Source organism: Quercus robur, chromosome 10 (genome assembly GCF_932294415.1).
Source record: "Quercus robur chromosome 10, dhQueRobu3.1, whole genome shotgun sequence".
Classification (NCBI taxonomy): Eukaryota; Viridiplantae; Streptophyta; class Magnoliopsida; order Fagales; family Fagaceae; genus Quercus; species Quercus robur.
The window spans coordinates 63,725-84,275 of NC_065543.1; the positions used below are offsets into that span (position 1 = coordinate 63,725).

At 35.1% G+C, this 20,551-nt stretch overlaps 1 pseudogene; it reads right to left on the reverse strand.

Moving 5' to 3' along the window:
* Positions 1-477: 477 nt before the first annotated feature.
* LOC126702715 (probable LRR receptor-like serine/threonine-protein kinase At3g47570) lies at positions 478-15,427 on the reverse strand (annotated as a pseudogene).
* Positions 15,428-20,551: the final 5,124 nt, after the last annotated feature.

Below are 20,551 nucleotides of genomic sequence, written 5' to 3' on the forward strand. Positions count from 1 at the left end.
ATCCTTCATACTTGCCCCCACTTGGAAATACTTGTCGTCATCCGGTAATATCTTTACTCTAATAAACTACTCAGCACAACTATCCCTAATTCCTTCTCAGGGCTTTTGTAATTGCTATAAAGGGCCCTCCTCAAACGGTTCCATCTATTTAATCTCTCGGTTAACTGCAACCACTAAGCACTTTCTAGCCACTTGCTGGCTTCCCCTTACTATAGCAATACCTTGCTTATTGTGAAATTTGACTTTCACATGTAGGGTGGACGAGACTGCTCCCATTGCATAAATCCATGGCTTTCCCAAGATCGTCGTATACGAAGAATACGAAGTGACCACTATGAATGTTACCATTACTTCTTTGCCTTCCATATTCTCGGGAAGCGAAATCTACCCCTCGGGGACTGCCATTCGGCCATTAAACCCCACCAAGGGCGTATCATACTTAAAGAGATCTTCATTCTTTAAACTGAGCCCCTTAAACTAGTCGGGATACATCACCTCAGCACCACTCCCTTCATCTATCAATACCCTCTTCACTATAAACCCATTTATCCGAGCCGTAACCACTAAAGCATCATCATGTGGTTGAATCGTTCCCTTTAAATCATCATCGTTGAAGGCAATGGGTTCCCTAGTAAACTTCAACCTCTTCTCGTAAGGTTGCTCGCTTGTGTAATTTTTTGCCTGCACTATGGTCAGCACCTTTCTCCTCTTGGACACCCGTGTACCCCTTGAAGCTGCGTGGATGACCTCTATCACTCCTAATAGGGGTGACAGAGGATTCCCCTAAGGCCAAGTACCCTGCCCAACTTCTTGATTCCTTGGGTCCACTACGAACTCTTTCAAATACCCCGCCTTCACTAACTGCTCAAGATGATCTTTTAACACTCAGTGGTATGCCCCTTATCCTGATGGTAAGTATAGTACATGTTTTGATTCCTCCTTGAAGGGTCACCTCCCAACTTGTTTGGCCAACGAAAGTATGGCTTATTCTTTATTCAATCCACAATCCTGTGCATCGGCTCCTTGAATGCTACATTCACTTCCCCCATCTACGGCCCTAGCTCTTGAATCCTCAAATCCTTCCGGGGGTCTTGATTGAAAACTGCCCTGTCGAGAGTGATTTATGACCGAGGCCTTACCTTTGCTTTGCAACCAGTCGTCCTCTAGTCGTTTATATTCTTCAATACACCTCATCAACTGCTTCATATCCTCAGGAGACCTCCTTGTCAGTGAGTCTCACAATTCGGAATCCTTGGGCAATCCCAACCGAAAAATGCTTTCTGCAATTTTTTCACTACCTTCGTCAATCTTGTTGTACAGCTCCTAGTACCAGTTAACGTAGCTGCAGAGGGTTTCCCTAGCCCTCATTTTTATTGATAGCAGTGCATCCACAGGCTACAGAACTCGACTATAGGTCATGAACTAGACGCCAAACTTTTGAATCAACTCGAAAAAACTGTGAAACGAACCTTTCCTTAACCTATTGAACCACTTCAAAGCAGTGGGACCAAGACTCAAGGGAAATACTTTACACATCAGTACATCGTTATGAGTGTGCAAAGACATCATTTGAATATAATGGCGTACATGTTCTACAGGGTCCGTCTTTCCATCGAAAGAATTAAATGGCGGCCATTAAATCTGCTCGGCATAAGGGCTCATTCAATGTCCCCCGAGAATGGTGATCGGGCAGCTCGGCGTAACACGCAGCTCATAGTGTCCATGGCAACATTTCGAGGTCGTCGTTCCTCTAGAGAAATCGAGTCTTGGTGTGTATATTCCAGCGAGCGATCCCAGTGTCAATGAGATTCAGATTGGTGGGACCCTGCTCCATAGCAACCTCCCACACTAGCCAACCCTTCTCCTCTCTCCTCATGGTCCCTTCTCCAACGCCTACCTCTCGCTTCCAACTCCAAATCCCTGACCAACCTATGTAGACGTTCAAGTTCCTCGCCCCTTCGCTCAAGCTCTTCATCCCTTCTGTCAAAACGATTACACCCGGAAGTGCCGGACATTGTCTGGTATGTTTGAAACAACCCTTCTCCAAGGCCAAACCACCTTTCCTCCTCATACTCCCTATCTTCGCCTCCCTTTCGCCTTCTTTCCCCCCAAGTGGATCCTCGAAAAGACCTCTCAGAGCCATTTTCAACATAACTCCTTGATTGACCTGCAGACATTTTTTCATGCACATCCTGGCAAAACCACAAATTCGTAGGAGATCCCCACAGAGAACACCAATTATGCGTGCCCAACTAATCTTTAATGGGGTGGGCCAGAATTTAGACTCACAACTAATTTGTATAGCAGGTTTAGAGTTTCCTACTATGGGTGGTCCTGTGCTCAAAGACCCAGGTACACTCTCCTGATTCTACACACCCTTCTCTTTATCTCACAAAAGTGCTCCCTTTTCCCTTTTGGTTTGTTCTCATTTTTCTCTTAGTTTTCTCTCCGGAATTGCCAACCCCCACTTCTCCCTTTATCCTCTTATTTATAGTCTTAGATGAGTGGAGGTGTTATGATTACTCCTCTTACTAGAGCGAATGGGGATCCAATTCCATCGTCTTTAAGTGGATGTTCCATCGGGAAAGGTGGTAGTGGCATTGGAACTGATTCCAACCCCTAAAAGCCCACTCGGCAGCGATATTCTCTAAGGCTCCACCGGGCAGCCAAGTACAGGGTCTCTTCGAACAATGATACCCCTGACCAGGTTAAAGATGATCGGGAGGGGCTTGCCTTGGGGATCCAAGATAGTTCAGCCCTATTTCAGTCCTTAGGACCAGATTGGGCCCTAAGATGTCTAAATTGAGGCTAAAGGTCCAAAATGGGGGCAGGATCATATAATGTATTGTGTGGTTTGGGGCCAAGGCCCATGGGGCCTAGGGCCCATCCCCGTACAAATTTAGTCTCGTGAATAACTTGCCACTAACGTATTTGTGGACGACTAAATTTCTTGATTCGAAATAAGTCAAACAAGTAAAAATAGTTTCACAAATGCAAATTTGTATTGATGATTGTGTGGTACAATTCTCTGTAATTACAAAAGAGTGATCCTCTGATTCGATCTCCTTGCAAGACTTATTAATTGGATTTGTGGTAATGTGATTTTGACTTGAACACAAAATATCCTTCGATTTGATTGAGGGATGGATCGAAGATTGCTGAAACAGAATTACAATGAATCTCTGGCTATGAGCTTGTTAGAAATCCTTTGTTCTTCACGTTCTTCGTGTTCTTCGTGTGTTCTTTGTGTGTTCTTCGTCTTCGAAGGTTTGTGGTGGAAGTTCCTCGGGGCTTTAGAGGCTTGAATCCGTTGAGCTTCACTAATTGTGATTTCTTGAGGTTTCTGGAGGCTTTTGAGTTTGATTCCAGTGAACTTTGAGATCTAAGAAGATAATTTGGATGATTCCTCTTCGAATGTTCTTCGTATTTGAGGGTTTGTGGTGGAAGTTCTTCGGGGCTTTGGAGGCTTGAATCCGTAGAGCTTCATTAATTTGTGATTTGTTGATGTTTTCGGACCTTGAGCTTGATTCCCGCAAACTTTAGGATCTAGGCAGATAGTTTGGATGATTCTACTTCGAATATTCTTCGATTTTGGGGTTGAAGTTTTTGATACTCTTGAAGGCTGAGCGACACATGGCGGAGTCTGATTGGTGACATATGTCACAGCCTGATTGGTCCGCTTATGTCATCGCTTACACGTACTGGACTATTTGTGTCATCGCTTACAAGTGCTGGACTGCTTATGTTATCACTTACACGCGCTGATGTGTGATTGGTTTTTTGCATGACACTTGGCAAATTTCTATTGGTTTTTGAATAGTGATAGCAAAACCTAGCAGCAATACGTGGTGCTTTGTAATTGGCTGTATTTTGTGGACTTGGTAATGTGACGTGTCAGCTTGTGATAGGTCAGGAATTTTCCCTCTCTACAATATTTTTTAACCAAAAATTTGATTTTGTGTGGATTGGGTATAGGTATAATATTTTAAAATCAAATTCCTGAACGAAACGTTAGACTTCCATTTCTACACCCTTCTATCAGCACATAGTTGGAATCCGAATTTCGGGTAACTCGGGGGATCATTTTTCGAACGACAATAACTCTCATGATTTGTGTCAAAAAAAATTCAAAACTTGCGTTGAAATTAAAGCTCAGAATATCTACTTTCGAAAACATTTAGACCGTGTCAAAGAATTCTTTAACATTCAAAACTTATTGAAAAAACCTTGACTGAAGGTTACTTTTCGACAGATTTTCAAAGCGATTTAGTCTCATGAATAACTTGCCACTAACGTATTTTTTACAAAAAATTTGATTTTATGTGGATTGGTCTCGAGGTATAGGTGTAATATTTTGAAACCAAATTCATGAATGAAATGCTAGACTTCCATTTTTATGCCACTCTATCGGCAGATAGTTGGAATCCGAATTTCAGGTAACTTGGTGGGCCATTTTTAAAACAAAAATAACTCTCATAAATTGTGTCAAAAAAATTAAAATTTGTGTTGAAACTCAAGCTCGAAATGTCTACTTTCTAAAACATTCAGACTGCGTTAAAGAATTCCTTATCATTCAAAAGTTATTGTCAAAACGGTGACCAAATGTCACTTTTCAACATATATTTAAACCGATTTAGTATCATGAATAACTTGCCACTAATGTATTTTTTACAAAAATTTGATTTTGAGTGGATTGGTCACGAGGTATGGGTGTAATATTTTAAAACCAAATTTGTGAACGAAATCCTTATCATTCTAAAAGATTCAGACTGGATGTCTGGATTTCTACTTTCTAAAAGATCTGGATGTCTACTTTTTAAAACCGAATTCAAGATCTGGTTGTCTACTTTCTAAAAGATGCAAACTACATCTGCGAATTCCTTATCGTTCAAAGTTTATTGTCAAAAAGGTGAGCAAAGATTAGTTCGACAATAACTTTTGAACGGTAATAAATTTTTAGACGCGGCCTAAATATTTTTGTAAGAACACATTCAGAGCTTGAATTTGAACACAAATTTTGTATTTTTCTGATGGAAATCAAGAGAGTTATTGTCATTTGAATTAGTCACACCGAGTTACCCGAAATTTGGATTCCAATTATGTGCCGATTGAGGGGCGTAAAAATGGAAGATTAACGATTTGCTCACAAATTTGGCTTGGAAATATTTTTCCTATATCGTGAGATCAATAATCTTGAAATCAAATTTTGGGTAAAAAACATGTTAGTGGCAAGTTATTCACAAGCCCTAATCGCTTAGAAAACGTGTTGAAATGTCACCTTCTTTCACCATTTTGACAATAACTTTTGTAAAGTAAGGAATTTTTAGACACGACCTGAATGTTTTCGAAATTACTTGTTAGGAGCTTGAATTTGAACACAAATCTTGTAATTTTTCGGTGGAAATCCAAAGTAACTGTCATACGAATCAGTCCCACCGAGTTACCCGAAATACGGATTCCAATTATTTGCCGATGGAGGGGAGTAAAATCGGAAGTCTAATGATTCGCACACGAATTTGGCTTGGAAATATTTTTCCTATATCGCGAGATCAATAATCTTGAAATCAAATTTTGGGTAAAAAAAAACTTTAAATCTGTATAATTAATTCAGCCCCACCTCTTATTTATTTAGTTCCACTATCAAGCCCAACCCAAAACTTTTTCAGTTCGGTTTTAGGGTTTTGTGTGAGCCTTTTCAACTTAAACGAAGAAAAAAAAAAAAAACAAAAAAACAAAACAAAAGGTTGAAGCCTTTCAAACTTTAGGGTTTTTTTTTTTTTTTTTTCAATTTTCTTATAATTGTTTTTAACATTTATTTTTTTTAATATTTACACTTCTCCAACCTTCTCTCTCCTTTACTATTTCATCTTCTCACTACTTCTTCAATATTTCTCTCTCCCTTACCCTTTCATCTCCCCACTACCCTCTACATTAATGTCATTTTTCCTTTTTTCCTTCATCTTCCTTTATTTTTGTCTCTTCTTATTCACACCCTCTTACTATAAATTTGTCACTATCTCTTCCATTCTATGCATAGTTTTCCCTCACAAAAAAAAAAAAAAAGGTTCGCTCTCTCTCTCTAAATTATTTGGTGGATTTTTTTTTATTTTTCTTGCATCTCTACTTTAGGTTGATAATTTTTTATATTCTTTAAAACTCTATTTTGGGTTAATGCGATTTAGTTTTGTTTTTTAAATTTTGATTTAGTTTTGTTTTTTAAATTGTTGTTGTTGTTTTTTTAATATTTTTTATTCTCTTTGATTGTTAAATGTTATCCTATTGTGTTCTAAAGAATTAAATATAGCATATAAAAATATAATATTATTCTATTACATAGCATGATTTGGATAATTTGGTATTTATTCTATTACATAGTATAATTTTTTATTGTGCTCAATTTAGATGTTAAACTATGAGACTTTACTAATTTTTGTTTATTTTCTAATCCTTTGTGGTGGACAAAGTACTATTAATAGTTGTATTAGAAGTACTTTATAATGCGATTTATTTAAAGAAAAGCAAAGGTTAGCCAAACAAAAATAATCAGATAGGTGACAAATTTTAACTTTTGCAATTTTATTTTTATTATTATTATTTTATAACAACACATGTATAGAAATTTAATTCTTAGATTTTACTAATAATTGTTTATTTGATAATATGTTTTGGACGGCCGAAATTTTAATTTCTACAAAGAAAATAACCTTAATAGATTATCAAAAACAAAATTTTATCCTAATATTGGTTCAATTAGTCATTGTTAAGTTTTAATAATTTTTTTTAGTTTACATTTTTTTGGTGTTTTGGATTGTTCCTATATTATATTTATGATTGTTCTTATAATAAATAAAAATATAATTACGAAATAGATTACTCATTATTAGATTAGTTTAAAATGTAAAAAAAATTTTAATAAAACCACCATAAAAATAATTATCACGCACAATGCGTGGGTTCACCGCTAGTATATATAAAAGCTAAAGTGTATCATTTATTGTTACTACGCTCTAGTTTAGTCACATTGGCATCCACATCATCATCTTTTTTCTTTCCAATTTTACTTTTATTGTTTTTAACATTTTATTTTAATATTTACATTTCTCCAACCTTTCTCCCTCCCTTACCTTTTCATCTCCTCACTACTTCTCCAACTTTTCTCCCTCTCTTACCTTTTCATCTCCCTACTACCCTCTACATTAATATCATTCTTTCTCTTTTCTTTCATCTTCCTTTATTTTTTTTTTCTCTTCTTATTCACACCCTCTTACTATGAATTTGTCACTATCTCTTCCATTCTATGCATAGTTTTCCCTCACAAAAAATAGCCTCTCTCTCTCTCTCTCAATTTTTTTGTGGATTTTTTATTATTCTTGCATATCTGCTTTAGGTTGATAATTTTTTATATTCTTTAAAACTCTACTTTGGTTTAATGCAATTTAGTTTAGTTTTTGAAATTGTTGTTGTTTTTTTGTTTTTGTTTTGTTCTCTTTGATTGTTAAATGTTATCCTATTGCGTTATAAAGAATTAAATATAGCATATAAAAATATAATCTTATTCTATATATGGAAGGATTTGGATAATTTGGTATTTACTGTAATTTGGTATTTATTCTATTACATAATTTAAATTTTTTATAGTGCTCTATTTAGATGTTAAACTATAAGACTTTACTAATTTTTGTTTATTTTTTAATCTTTCGTAGTGGCTAAAGCACTCTCAATAGTTGTATTAGAAGTACTCTATAATGTCATTTATTTAGAGAAAAGCAAAGGTTAGCCAATTGAAAATAATCGGATGGGTGACAAATTTTAGCTTTTGCAATTTTATTTTGATTATTATTATTATTTTATAACAATGCATATATAGAAATTTAATTTTTAGATTTTGCTAATGTTAGGACATATGTATTTCACTTGTTAAAAACATATGTCATGATTTTATGTAATTGGCTAATCTTTTGACAAAACGCATATTACTTGTATTTGGGTAGATCTAGAATGAGGTTTAATAGTTTAAGAAACAAGATTTCAAGATCAAGTGTTGAAGTCATCAATTCTGTCCAAGAAACAAGTGAAAAAGTGCTAAGTTTTTAAAGCTCGATAGCTACTCGACACCTCTTGACAGCTAGGCTATCTATTGAACCTCTTAAGGTGTTTCTTATCGCAATCTCGACACCTTCTCGATAGCTAGTCGATCAATCGAGAAATCTTCTGTCTCCTCGATAGCTTTTCGACACTTGGTGGATCGATCGAGATGTTCCTTAACACTTGGCTCGACACCTGCTTGGCACCTTATCTGTCGAGCTTTACGAATTTCAGATTTTTAGATCTGATTTTCAGCCCATGCTGACATGTATGTGTAGGGTTTCTTTTCTCACAGCCCTAGACCTATATAAGGCTTATTTTAGAGCCGTCATATAAGAGAATACAAGGAGAACATATGCAAAAAGTGACCGAAGCCTTATTCTCTCTGAAAGAAGCTACTGCGTCTTTGCACCTTAGGGTTTTGTAACCAAGTGTTTCTTGATCTTCATTGTTGATGAAGTGAAAAACTTTGCAGCCAACAATCTTCTTCTAGTTGGTGATTAAGTCGCATACAGGGATCCGTGCGACTTAGAGTGATAATGAGAATTTCTCATCTTTGTAGAAAAGAGCTCAATGAGGTAAAAACTGAAAAAAGCTGATCTGTTAGTCAAACTAGATGAGACTACAAGGTTAGTTGAGACTCTTGTTATGGAGAACATCTTATTAGAAGAAAAGATCAAGAATTTTGAAGTTGAGCTTAGTCAAGCTAGAACCCAAATAGAGAGGATGTCTAGTACAAAGCTTGATGAGGTATTGAGTGCTCAAAAGCCTAATTTTGATAAAAATGGCTTAGGATATGCTGTTTCCTCCAGCTCCTCTTCTTCCACGGCTTCTGCATCAAGGATTGTCTTTGTGCCACAATCTAAGAAAGGTAATAAAGGTATGAAATCCATAACTAATTTGACTAATTCTAAATCCTTTGTTAGACCTAATGTTTGTCATCATTGTGGTGTTTCTGGACACATTCATTCTAATTGTTTTAAGTTGTTTCCTCATAAGCAATTGTCCAAACGGTCACAGGTTTCCTCGCAAGAATCTACACCTTTGTTTAGAGAGTTATTAAAAGTTTTGAGCTTTTTAACTCAATTTCAGGAGAATTTTAATTCTTCTATGTCCTTTAGTAGACATACTAGAACATGTGCCTTTTCATCTTCACGGACAAAGACTCGTACTGTGTGGGTGAGAAAGGAGCCCAAGACTTAATTGTCTTTTCTGTTTATCCTCTGCTTTAATTCTTTCTATCTAAAGTAGGACTCTCTTTGCTTGATTTCTTATCTGGTTTTGGAATCATGCTTTCATGCATCTGCACCCTTCTATCATGCCTTCATACATTTGCATCTTTCTTTCATGCTTTCATGTTGTTTGTTTGTTTTTGTTTTGTTGTTTAATTTTTATTTTGTTTTGTTTTCAAAATAAAAATAAAAAGGAAAAATCAGAAAAATATAAAAACAGTATGTGTTTGTGTACATTGGTACTTGTGTACCTTGGATGGCCATTGAAACAAAATTTTTTAAACTTTGTATCTTTTGTAGCTTAGATAAGCATCTCTATGCATAATTAAGCAGGTGAGCTTTATGGCTCTTATTTGTGATGAGTAAGATTAAGTTGTCTCTTGTACTTAACACTCGTATCACTCTTTTTGACGGGAAGGACTAAAAAATCCTAAGAGAAAGGCATTAATAACCATCTCACCACTGTTGTTCGCCAATCATAATATGACACATGTATGCTTCGGCATAGCAAAAGTGCAGTGTCAATGACATTTGTGTGCTTAGGCATAGCAAAATTGGAATGTCAAATATCATTGGGTATTTCTTTTCTCTCTCTATTATGCCCATGCATGATATGCTTAAAAAGAAAAATATGCAAAGAAAATAAAAAGCAAAAAGATCAAAAATGCTTTAAAAATGATTGCAAGCGTGTATTCTAGGAGATGTGAGAGTTATAGGATGTACCTCAAAGGTGATAGTCTCCATCTAGCAGTTATGATTGTGTGTGAGTTAAAATGATTTTCTCATATCTTAAATTGTCATAACATATATACACTTATGCAATCTTGCGATGTTTTTCACACACAACACATAATAATCTTTACTACTCTTGATACATGTGCAGGTATAATGTGATTTGGCCATCACAAGGTTTTACATGTGTTAATGTATGCTCACTGAACTGTCTTGACTTGTTTTTGAAATATAAAATTAGTTAGACTTATTTAGTATGTGTGTGTGTTTCATTTATCTTGTCATCCATAGCATCTTGTTTCATTACATTCATGCATTTTTATGGATTTCTTGTCCCCCCTTGATCATCCTTGATTATGACAAAAAAAGGGAGAAATTGTGGAGAAATTGTGGTTTCTTTTTACAAGATTCCACATGTTAGGGGGAGAAATTCATGCCTCTGTAAGGGAGAGATGTGTTTCATCTTGTTAGGGAGAGTGCTTACTTCCTTGTTCTTGTACCTTGGGTCTTGTGACCATTTTTGACATACATTCTACTTATCTTCTTTATATGTTGATTTATGTCTTCTTCACCTACCTCTACATATGTTGTTTCTTTTTTATCATCATACACATGTTTCTTATATCTTGTATGCAATCTATTATTTCTGTTCCACACAAAGATGCCTTGATAAGTTTTGTTTAAAGTCTTCCCATAAACTATCTTCTTGCAAAGTTTTTCAAGAGTTTGTGTTAGGATAGATTTTATTGTATTCAACAAGTGAATATGAGTTGAGTGATTTATGACTTCTCTTATATGTTCATTTGTTTGTTGTGGTTTTCTCACGGATTACCAAAGAGGGAGATTGTTAAGGACATATTTTGTGTAATTGGCTAATTCTTTGACAAAACGCACTTTATTTGTATTTGAGTAGATCTAGGATGTGTTTAATACTTCAAGAAACATGTTGTTCAAGTCTAGTATTAAAGCTGTGAAGATTGGACCAAGAAACAAGTGAAGAAAAGCTGTTCATTAAAGCTGGACAGATAGCTCGACACCTGCGGACAAATAGCTCGACAGCTGCTCGACACCTCTCGATAGCTAGGCTATCTATCGAGCTCTTCAGTCGATTGTTATCGCATTCTCGACACCTCTCAATAGTTGGTGGATCGATCGAGAAAGCTCTTGTCTCCTCGATAACTCCTCGATAGCTTCTCGATAGTTGTATATGTCGAAGTTAAAGCTCGACACCTCCCAATTGATCGAGATTATGGGAATTCAGATTTTCAGATCTGATTTTCAAAAATACAGGTTGTCAAAGTCTACTTCCCATAAACTCTTTTCTTGCAAAGTTTTTCAAGAGTTTGTGTTAGGATAGATTTTATTGTATTCAACAAGTGAAAATGAGTTGAGTGATTTATGACTTTTCTTATATGTTCATTTGTTTGTTGTGGTTTTGTCACGGATTACCAAAAGGGGAGATGGTTAGGACATATGTGTTTCACTTGTTAAGAACATATGTCATGATTTTATGTAATTAGCTAATCCTTTGACACAACGCACATTACTTGTATTTGGGTAGATCTAGGATGAGATTTAATACTTCAAGAAACAAGGTTTCAAGATCAAGTGTTAAAGTCATCAAGTCTATCCAAGAAACAAGTGAAGAAGTGCTGAGTTTTTAAAGCTCGATAACTGCTCGACACCTCTCAATAGCTAGGCTATCTATCGAGCCTCTTAAGGTGTTTCTTATCGCAATCTCGACACCTTCTCAATAGCTGGTGGATTGATTGAGAAATCTTCTGTCTCCTCGATAGCTTCTCGACACCTGGTAGATCGATCGAGATGTTCCTCGACACCTGGCTCGACACCTACTCGACACCTTATCTGTCGAGCTTTACGATTTTCAGATTTTCAGATCTAATTTTCAGCCCATGCTGACATGTATGTGTAGGGTTTCTTTTCTCACAATCCTAGACCTATATAAGGCTTATTTTAGAGGTCGTCACATAAGAGAATACAAGGAGAACATATGCAAAAGGTGACTGAAGCCTTATTCTCTCTGAAAGAAGCTACTGCATCTTTGTGCCTTAGGGTTTTGTAACTAAGTGCTTCTTGATCTTCATTGTTGATGAAGTGAAGAACTTTGCAGCCAACAATCTTCTTCTAGTTGGTAATTAAGTCGTGTACTAGGATCCGTGCAATTAGTTAGTCACGTACTGGGATTCGTGCATCAAAAGGGTGGCGTTCATATATTAAAGAGTTCAGAGGTTCTGAAACGGTAGAAGGTTTTTGTTGTGAGTTCATCTATGGGGATTGTAGAGTCTAGGGATAAAGGTTTTGTACTAGATTTGAAACTTCTCTTTACTATAGTGGATTTCTTTTCGGGAACGTTTCCCCTCAGGTTTTTTTACTGTGAAACTGGTTGGTTTCATTGGTTTTCTTGGATCATCATATCTTGTCGTATTTATTTTTCCGCTATATTATTTTGACATGATATTGATGTTTGTTTATTTTAACAAGTTTTATTCATAATAAATCTAATTAACAACTTGGTTTTAAAACTTGTTAATTCTATCAACTAGGGTCTAAATTTCTCAACAGCTAATAATTGTTTATTTGATATTATGTTTTGAGTGGACGAAATTACAATTTTTGCAAAGAAAATAACCTTAATTGATTATCAACAACAAATTGCTTTCGTAATTGGTCCAATTAATCATTGTTAAGTTTTATTAAAATTTTTAGTAACGTTTTTCGGTGTTTTGGATTGTAGGCCAAAAAAATAAGGTTTGAGAAAGTTTTTTTAAAACTAAAAGAATAATTTCCAAATTTTATATTCCTTTTAATGATTCACAAAATGTTATAAATAAATTTTACTAAAAAATGAATATTTTCATTAACTTGCTTTTTGAATTTCTAAGAAAAATCAAATTATTTTCATTTTGGTAAGACAAAATATATATATATATATATGATTTATGATTGTTCCTATATTATATTTATAATTATTCCTATAATAAATAAAAATATGATTACAAAACACATTACTCATTATTTGTTAGGACATATGTGATTCAATATTAGGAACATATGTCAATATTTTATGTAATTGGCTAATATTTTGACAAAACGCACTTTACTTGTAATTGTGTAGATCTAGGATGTGTTTAATGCTTCAAGAAAAAAGGTTTCAAGTTCAAGTATTAAAGCCATGCAAGTCTATCCAAGAATCAAGTGATAAAGTGCAGGATTTTAAATCTCGACAGCTAGCATCTATCAAGGTTTATAAAGCTGTGAAGCCCGAAGCTCGACAACTAGCTCTATAGATAACCTTTCTGTCGAGGTTTATGAAATTCAGTTTTTCAGAGCTGATTTCACTCCTATCCGTGAGTATGTGTTTAGGCTTTCTTTTCTCAAAACCCTAAACATATATAAGGATTATTTTAAGGACCGTCACATTTGATGCAACTCAATGCAAAAGTTTTTCACAAGCATATTGTGAACCGGAGACATATGCCCTAATTGATCTTTTTCTTGAAGAAGATGTTGTGTTTGTACACCTTAGGGTTTGTGACCAAGAATCTTCTTAATCTTCATCGTGTTTATGAACTGAAAAACTTTGCAGCCAACATCTTTCTCAAGTTGGTGATTAAGTTGCGTGCTGGAATCCATGCATCTATTGGTTTGTCACGTACTGAGATTTCTTTGCTTGTAACCGCTTGTTTTGATAATAGTGGATTCTTGGGAGTGGTGACCTTAAAATCACCCGGTGGGGTTTTTGCTGTGTAGGTTTTCCCCATTTGTAAACAAATCAGCGTGTCAATTTAATTTATGCTACATACTTAGTTTAATTGGTGATTTCTTTATGCTACCACGTACATTGCAGGTTAATTTGATTAATTAATAAACTTGGCTAATTAATCAATTAATTCATCACAAAGGGTCAATACATTCTTGGTCTATCAAGTGGTATTAGAGCAGACACACTCTGATTGATTAGGGTTAATCTTTGCTGTGTGATCCATTAACCCCTATTTGTCATGGATAGAGGCCAGTCTCTAATTATACCTCCTTTATTTAATGGCACTAACTATGCATACTGGAAAGTACGCATGAGAGCTTTCTTGCAGTCTTTAGATGAGAAAGTGTGGCAAGCTGTGAAGATAGCCTGGACCAAGCCTACGAAAACACTGGCCGACTGGGATGATGCTAAGATCAAGGCGGCAAACTTCAACAGCAGGGCATTGATGAGTCAACTATATCCATGAGATGTTCTAACAAAGTCATTGTAGTGAATTTGTGAATGCTTAAACCATCTTTGAACATTTCATAAATAGGCCTTTTCCTATGAACATTTCCAGCAAGAGTATCCCATAGCTATAAATATCTCCTTGCATACTCTACAATTCATCAATACATATTTAGTAATAAATGGTAGTCTTGTGAGCTTAAGATTTAACCGCTAATGTATTATGCATTCCTGTCACATATAGCTTTTCATACAATTATGTGAGGTTTTTCAAAAAGAAAAAAGAAGAAAGAAAAGTATTTTGCTTTTGGTTTTTCAAGTGACCAATGGTGTCAAGCATTTTTGCCCATTGTTACTTTTTGAAAGAATCCCTACTTTACTTTAATATCAATGCAAATTATTATACAAGAAATGCACTATATCTAGTGAAAAAATTACCTAGAGGAATGTATCCAATAGAACCTTTGAGTTCAACTAACAAGGTTTAAGATTTGGAGAGATTGTTTAATGCTTGAAAGAGGAAATTCACCAATTTGAAATCACCAACATGGGCTACCATATCTTCATCAAGGAGTATGTTACTTGGTTTTTTCTCACAATCAACAATTGGGGTTTGGCAATGGTGATGAAGATATTTTAATGGATAAGCAACATCAATGGCTATGTTCAGTCTCTGAATAAATCTCAACCTCTTGCTCCAATGTTGTACATCATTTTTAGGATGAAACCATTGGTCTAGACTACCACTGCACATGAACTCAAAAATAAGACTTTTAAAGTCATTCCTTTCATGATCAATGCTTGAGCAAGCAGAGATAATATTGAGGAGATTGCGATGACGTATACTTCTCAAAGCATTGCATTCATTAATGAAACTCTTGGAAGCTCCTTTTTGTTGAAGGTTTAATACTTTAACCACAACAATTACTCCATTTTTAGTAAGAACTACTTTGTTTACTGAGCCAAAGCTACCTGAACCAATCAAATTGTTTTCTAAAAACCCATTCTTTGATTTTAGGAGCCTTGCATGTGAGACACACAACTTTTTATCTTCAAATGATGATGTAGTTAATGCTCCCTCTCTTGAATTTCTCACGACAAAAGATGTAGGGAAAATACGTAACAGAACAAGTACAAATATGACCATACCTGAAATCTTCAAAGGATGATGTAGTTAATGCTCCCTCTCTTGAATTTCTCATAACAAAACATGTAGGGAAAAAACATAACAAAACAAGTACAAATATGACCATACTTGAAATAGGGATTACTATTTTGAGTGCAAGAAGCTATCCAGATGAACAGAGATTTTTCCTAATGCATGTAGGTAAATGTAATTCTCGTACACCACCGCATAGCTTATTATTTCCAAAGATTGAAATCTTGCTGGCATTTGCAAAAATTCCTTCACTTGGCACTTCATCTTCCAAATCATTAAAAGAAATATTGAGATGCTTAAGTGACACAAGCTCTTTGAGAAATTTAGGAATATTCCTATAGAAGTTAATTTGCGAAAGATCTATTTGTTCTAAACCACTTAGCGTCGCCAAAGATTGAGGTATTGCTCCTTCGAATGATCTAGCCTCCAAATATAAGCCCCTCAAACTAAGACAAGTCTCAAGGGTGGTGGGAAATTTTCCTAATAACCTATTATTTGAGAGATCTAACTCGGTAAGATGTATTAAGTTGCCCACTTAAAACAGTAGTACACCTATCAAGAAATTGTGAGACATGTCCAAAGAAATTGAAAAGAAAGATATACCAATAACTTGTTTTGGAATGGTGCCCGTGAGATTGTTATGAGAAATGTGTAGTACAAGCAACTTTTGGCAGTTTTCTAGGCTTGGGGGTATATTTCCCTCAACTCTGTTCCCCAACATAAAGAGCTTAGGCAATGCAGTTAAGTTACCCAAGGAGTAAGGGCATTGGCCCAAATAATTTATTATCATTCAAATGCAATACCTCTAACTTTCAAAGCTTTCGAAGAACATCGAGAAGAGTACGTCCCAAATCATTTAAGTTAACAAGGTTCCCAATCCCAATGGGGATGTCACCACGGATCATATTCCCACCCAAAGTAAGCATTTATAGCTGGGTGGAAAGGTTGGCTATGGAGTTGGGCAATACTCTTCCAAAATCATTATAATCGAGGACCAAGACCTTCAAACTAGTACAATTAGCCAATAAACTGACAAAATTAAGGTCACCATCTTTCCCATATCCAAGTCTATTGTCACCGAAATAAAGTTTGACCAAGCCTTGCAAGCTTGCTAGATTTTGAGGCACTATCCCAATTAGACCATTTTGGCTAGAGGCAAGACTCTCAAGTTGAGAAGAATTTGATAATGACATGGGAATAGGTCCTGGGAAACTGTTAATAGCACAAAGAAATTGTTGGAGGTTAGGAAGAGTAAGACCAATATCTAGTGGAAGTCTTCCATGTAGCTGGTTTTGAGTAACAAAGAAAAAGTTTGTGGAAGATATATTATAGATCAGAGGAGGGATGATACCAGATAGATTATTCACAGAAAGCTGAAAATATTTCAAGCCTTGTAGACGACCAAGTTCACTAGGTATGCTTCCTTGAAAATTGTTTCCGGAAAGACCAAGAATATATAAAGAAGAAAAGTTTCCAATCCAAGCTGGGATATTTCCTACAAGATTGTTCACACCAAGATATAGATACCCCAACTTTGACAATGAACTGAGGTGGTCTGGAATTCACCCAACAAGCTTGTTGTAAGCAACAATAAGCACTCTAAGTTGTGAACAGTAGCTCATATTAGTTGGAAGTTTACCATCGAAGGAATTATGATTCAAATTGAGATACTGTAGGCTATGTAGACGTCCCACTTCTTGAGGAATTTCCTGTGACGTAAGTAAGATTTCCTATAGAGGGTGGTATGGAGCCAGACAATTTCTTAGTTTTCAAGTTCAAAACCATGACTCGATTATTGGAGGGGCTACATGGAACACCTAACTAGTTGCAAAAATGAATGGAGTCATTCCATGAGCTCATGATTTGAAGTGGGTCTTGAGTTATCTAATTCTTGAAGCCAAGTAAAGCCAGGTGATCTGTCTCATTTGCAAAAATCGTAACTATTGCAGATTTCAAACATGAGCTCATACACATCAAAAGAATCCCGTGAAAGCATAATAAGTAACTCAGACAAGAGTGCGCCATTTTGATTTTGTTGGATTGCAACTTGAAAGTTTGAAGTGAAGGTTAGATCTAATAACAAAGTTTATTTTCTGTGGAATAAAAAAAAAATCAATTAGAGTTAACTCTAATTGATTGTTTTTTTTTTTTTTTTGGATTGCATCTTAACAAGCTGTAGTTGTGTCCTACCAATATATAATTTAACAGAATTATATATTGGTAGGAGTCCGTACTGCAAAAGAATGTTAAAAGAATTTGTTGAATGATTAAATTTGATTTTTAAGTGTGTAGTATATCTTGCCCTCTCATGTATATTTTATTAATGCGATTAATACTATTCATCTAAGACCATGTAATTACATTATTTTCTTTTGCACTCTATGCTTTCAAAAGAATCAAAGAATAATAAGTATTTTATTATAAAATATTGAAATTTTAATATATTTTTAAAAAAATTGAAATTATACACAAACACAAATTCATGAATTAGATAGTTAAAAACAATAGATATTCATGTTAAAAACAACAGATATTGAAATTTCACGTTTTCTTTTTCTTTTCTTTTTTTTCTTTTTTTTTTGAGAAGAGCGTTTCACGTTTTCAGATGTGAGATTATGCTTTTCCAGTGGGTCTTGTGCACTGTTCACGGGATCTACAAGTACTTTATTTAGATTTTTTTTTTTTTTAAATTGTGTCCTACAGTACTATTCACACATTTAAAAATTATTTTGATACAGTGTTTTCAGTTTTCAGCAAAATAAGCGGTATCCAAACAGACCTTTAGAGTAATTTGGAATAGTATTGTTTAAAGGCAAGTTTTTTTAACATTTTACCTGTTGTTTTAATTAATTGGCAAATTAGGGAACAGCAACGAATTTGACGCAGTTCTAAAAGTTTTTTTTTTTGTCAAAAAAAAATATTTATATTAAATAAAAATGACTAAGTTAGCGTAAAGTACAAAAATAAGTAGTGGTGGAATATCCTCTACCCATACAACAAAATCAAAAATATGTAAAATATACCAACCTTATTACATTTTCCCTTAGTAGGAGAGTAATGTAATTCAAAAAGTACGTTAAATTCAAACATGCACGAATTTCTCATTCAACAATACGAGATACGTTTTGGAAAATTCCTGCATACGAGGAAGGAAACAACCTCACGGCTTCTCCGTTCGATACTATTTGTAGCTTCCTGTCGTACATACCTTTTTTTGATACATACCTTTTTAGTATGCAATATAGTAAAAATAAAAATACGACATAAAACCAAAAACGTAAAATCACAACAAAGTCGTGAGCAACTCACACAAAAAAAAAATATTTTGGTAGGACACAACTACAGCCTGTTAAGATGCAATCCAAAAAAAAAAAAAAAAAAAATCAATTAGAGTTAACTCTAATTGATTTTTTTTTTTTATTCCACAGAAAATAAACTTTGTTATTAGATCAAACCTTCACTTCAAACTTTCAAGTTGCAATCCAATAAAATCAAAATGACGCACTCTCGTCTGAGTTACTTATTATTCTTTCATGGGATTCTTTTGCAACTAGTTAGGTGTTCCATGTAGCCCCTCCAATAATCGAGTCATGGTTTTGAACTTGACAACTAAGAAATTGTCTGGCTCCATACCACCCTCTATAGGAAATCTTACTTACCTCACAGGAAATTCCTCAAGAAGTAGGACGTCTACATCGCCTACAGTATCTCAATTTGAATCATAATTCCTTCGGTGGTAAACTTCCAACTAATATGAGCTACTGTTCACAACTTAGAGTGCTTACTGCTGCTTACAACAAGCTTGTTGGGTGAATTCCAGACCACCTCAGTTCATTGTCAAAGTTGGGGTATCTATATCTTGGTGTGAACAATCTTATAGGAAATATCCCAGCTTGGATAGGAAACTTTTCTTCTTTATATGTTATTGGTCTTTCCGGAAACAATTTTCAAGGAAGCATACCTAGTGAACTTGGTCGTCTACAAGGCTTGAAATATTTTCAGCTTTCTGTGAATAATCTATCTGGTATCATCCCTCCTCTGATCTATAATATATCTTCCATAAACTTTTTCTTTGTTACTCAAAACCAGCTACATGGAAGACTTCCACTAGATATTGGTCTTACTCTTCCTAACCTCCAACAATTTCTTTACGCTATTAACAGTTTCACAGGACCTATTCCCATGTTATTATCAAATGCTTCTCAACTTGAGAGTCTTGCCTTTAGCCAAAATGGTCTAACTGGGATAGTGCCTCAAAATCTAGCAGGCTTGCAAGGCTTGGTCAGACTTTATTTCGGTGACAGTAGACTTGGATATGGGAAAGATGGTGACCTTAATTTTGTCGATTTATTGGCTAATTGTACTAGTTTGAAGGTCTTGGTCCTCGATTATAATTATTTTGGAAGAGTATTGCCCAACTCCATAGCCAACCTTTCCACCCAGCTACAAATGCTTACTTTGGGATTGGGAACCTTGTTAACTTAAATGATGTGGGACTAGAATATAACTATTTGGGACGTACTCTTCCCGATGTTCCATTCCAAAACAAGTTATGGTATATCTTTCCTTTCAATTTCTTTGGACATGTCTCACAATTTCTTGATAGGTGTACTACCGTTTGAAGTGGGCAACTTAATACATCTTACCAAGTTAGATCTCTCAAATAATAGGTTATCAGGAAAAATTCCCACCACACTTGAGACTTGTCTTAGTGAGGGGCTTAAATTTGGAGGCTAGATCATTCAAAGGAGCAATACCTCAATCTTTGGCGACGTTAAGAGGTTTAGAACAAATAGATCTTTCACAAATTAACTTCTCTAGGAATATTCCTAAATTTCACAATAAGCTTGTGTCACTTAAGCATCTCAATATTTCTTTTAATGATTTGGAAGACGAAGTGCCAAGTGAAGGAATTTTTGCAAATGCCAGCAAGATTTCAATCTTTGGAAATAATAAGCTATGCGGTGGTGTCCAAGAATTACATTTACCTACATGCGCTAGGAAAAATCTCTATTCATCTAGATAGCTTCTTGCACTCAAAATAGTAATCCCTATTTCAAGTATGGTCATATTTGTACTTGTTCTGTTATATTTTTCCCTACATGTTTTGTT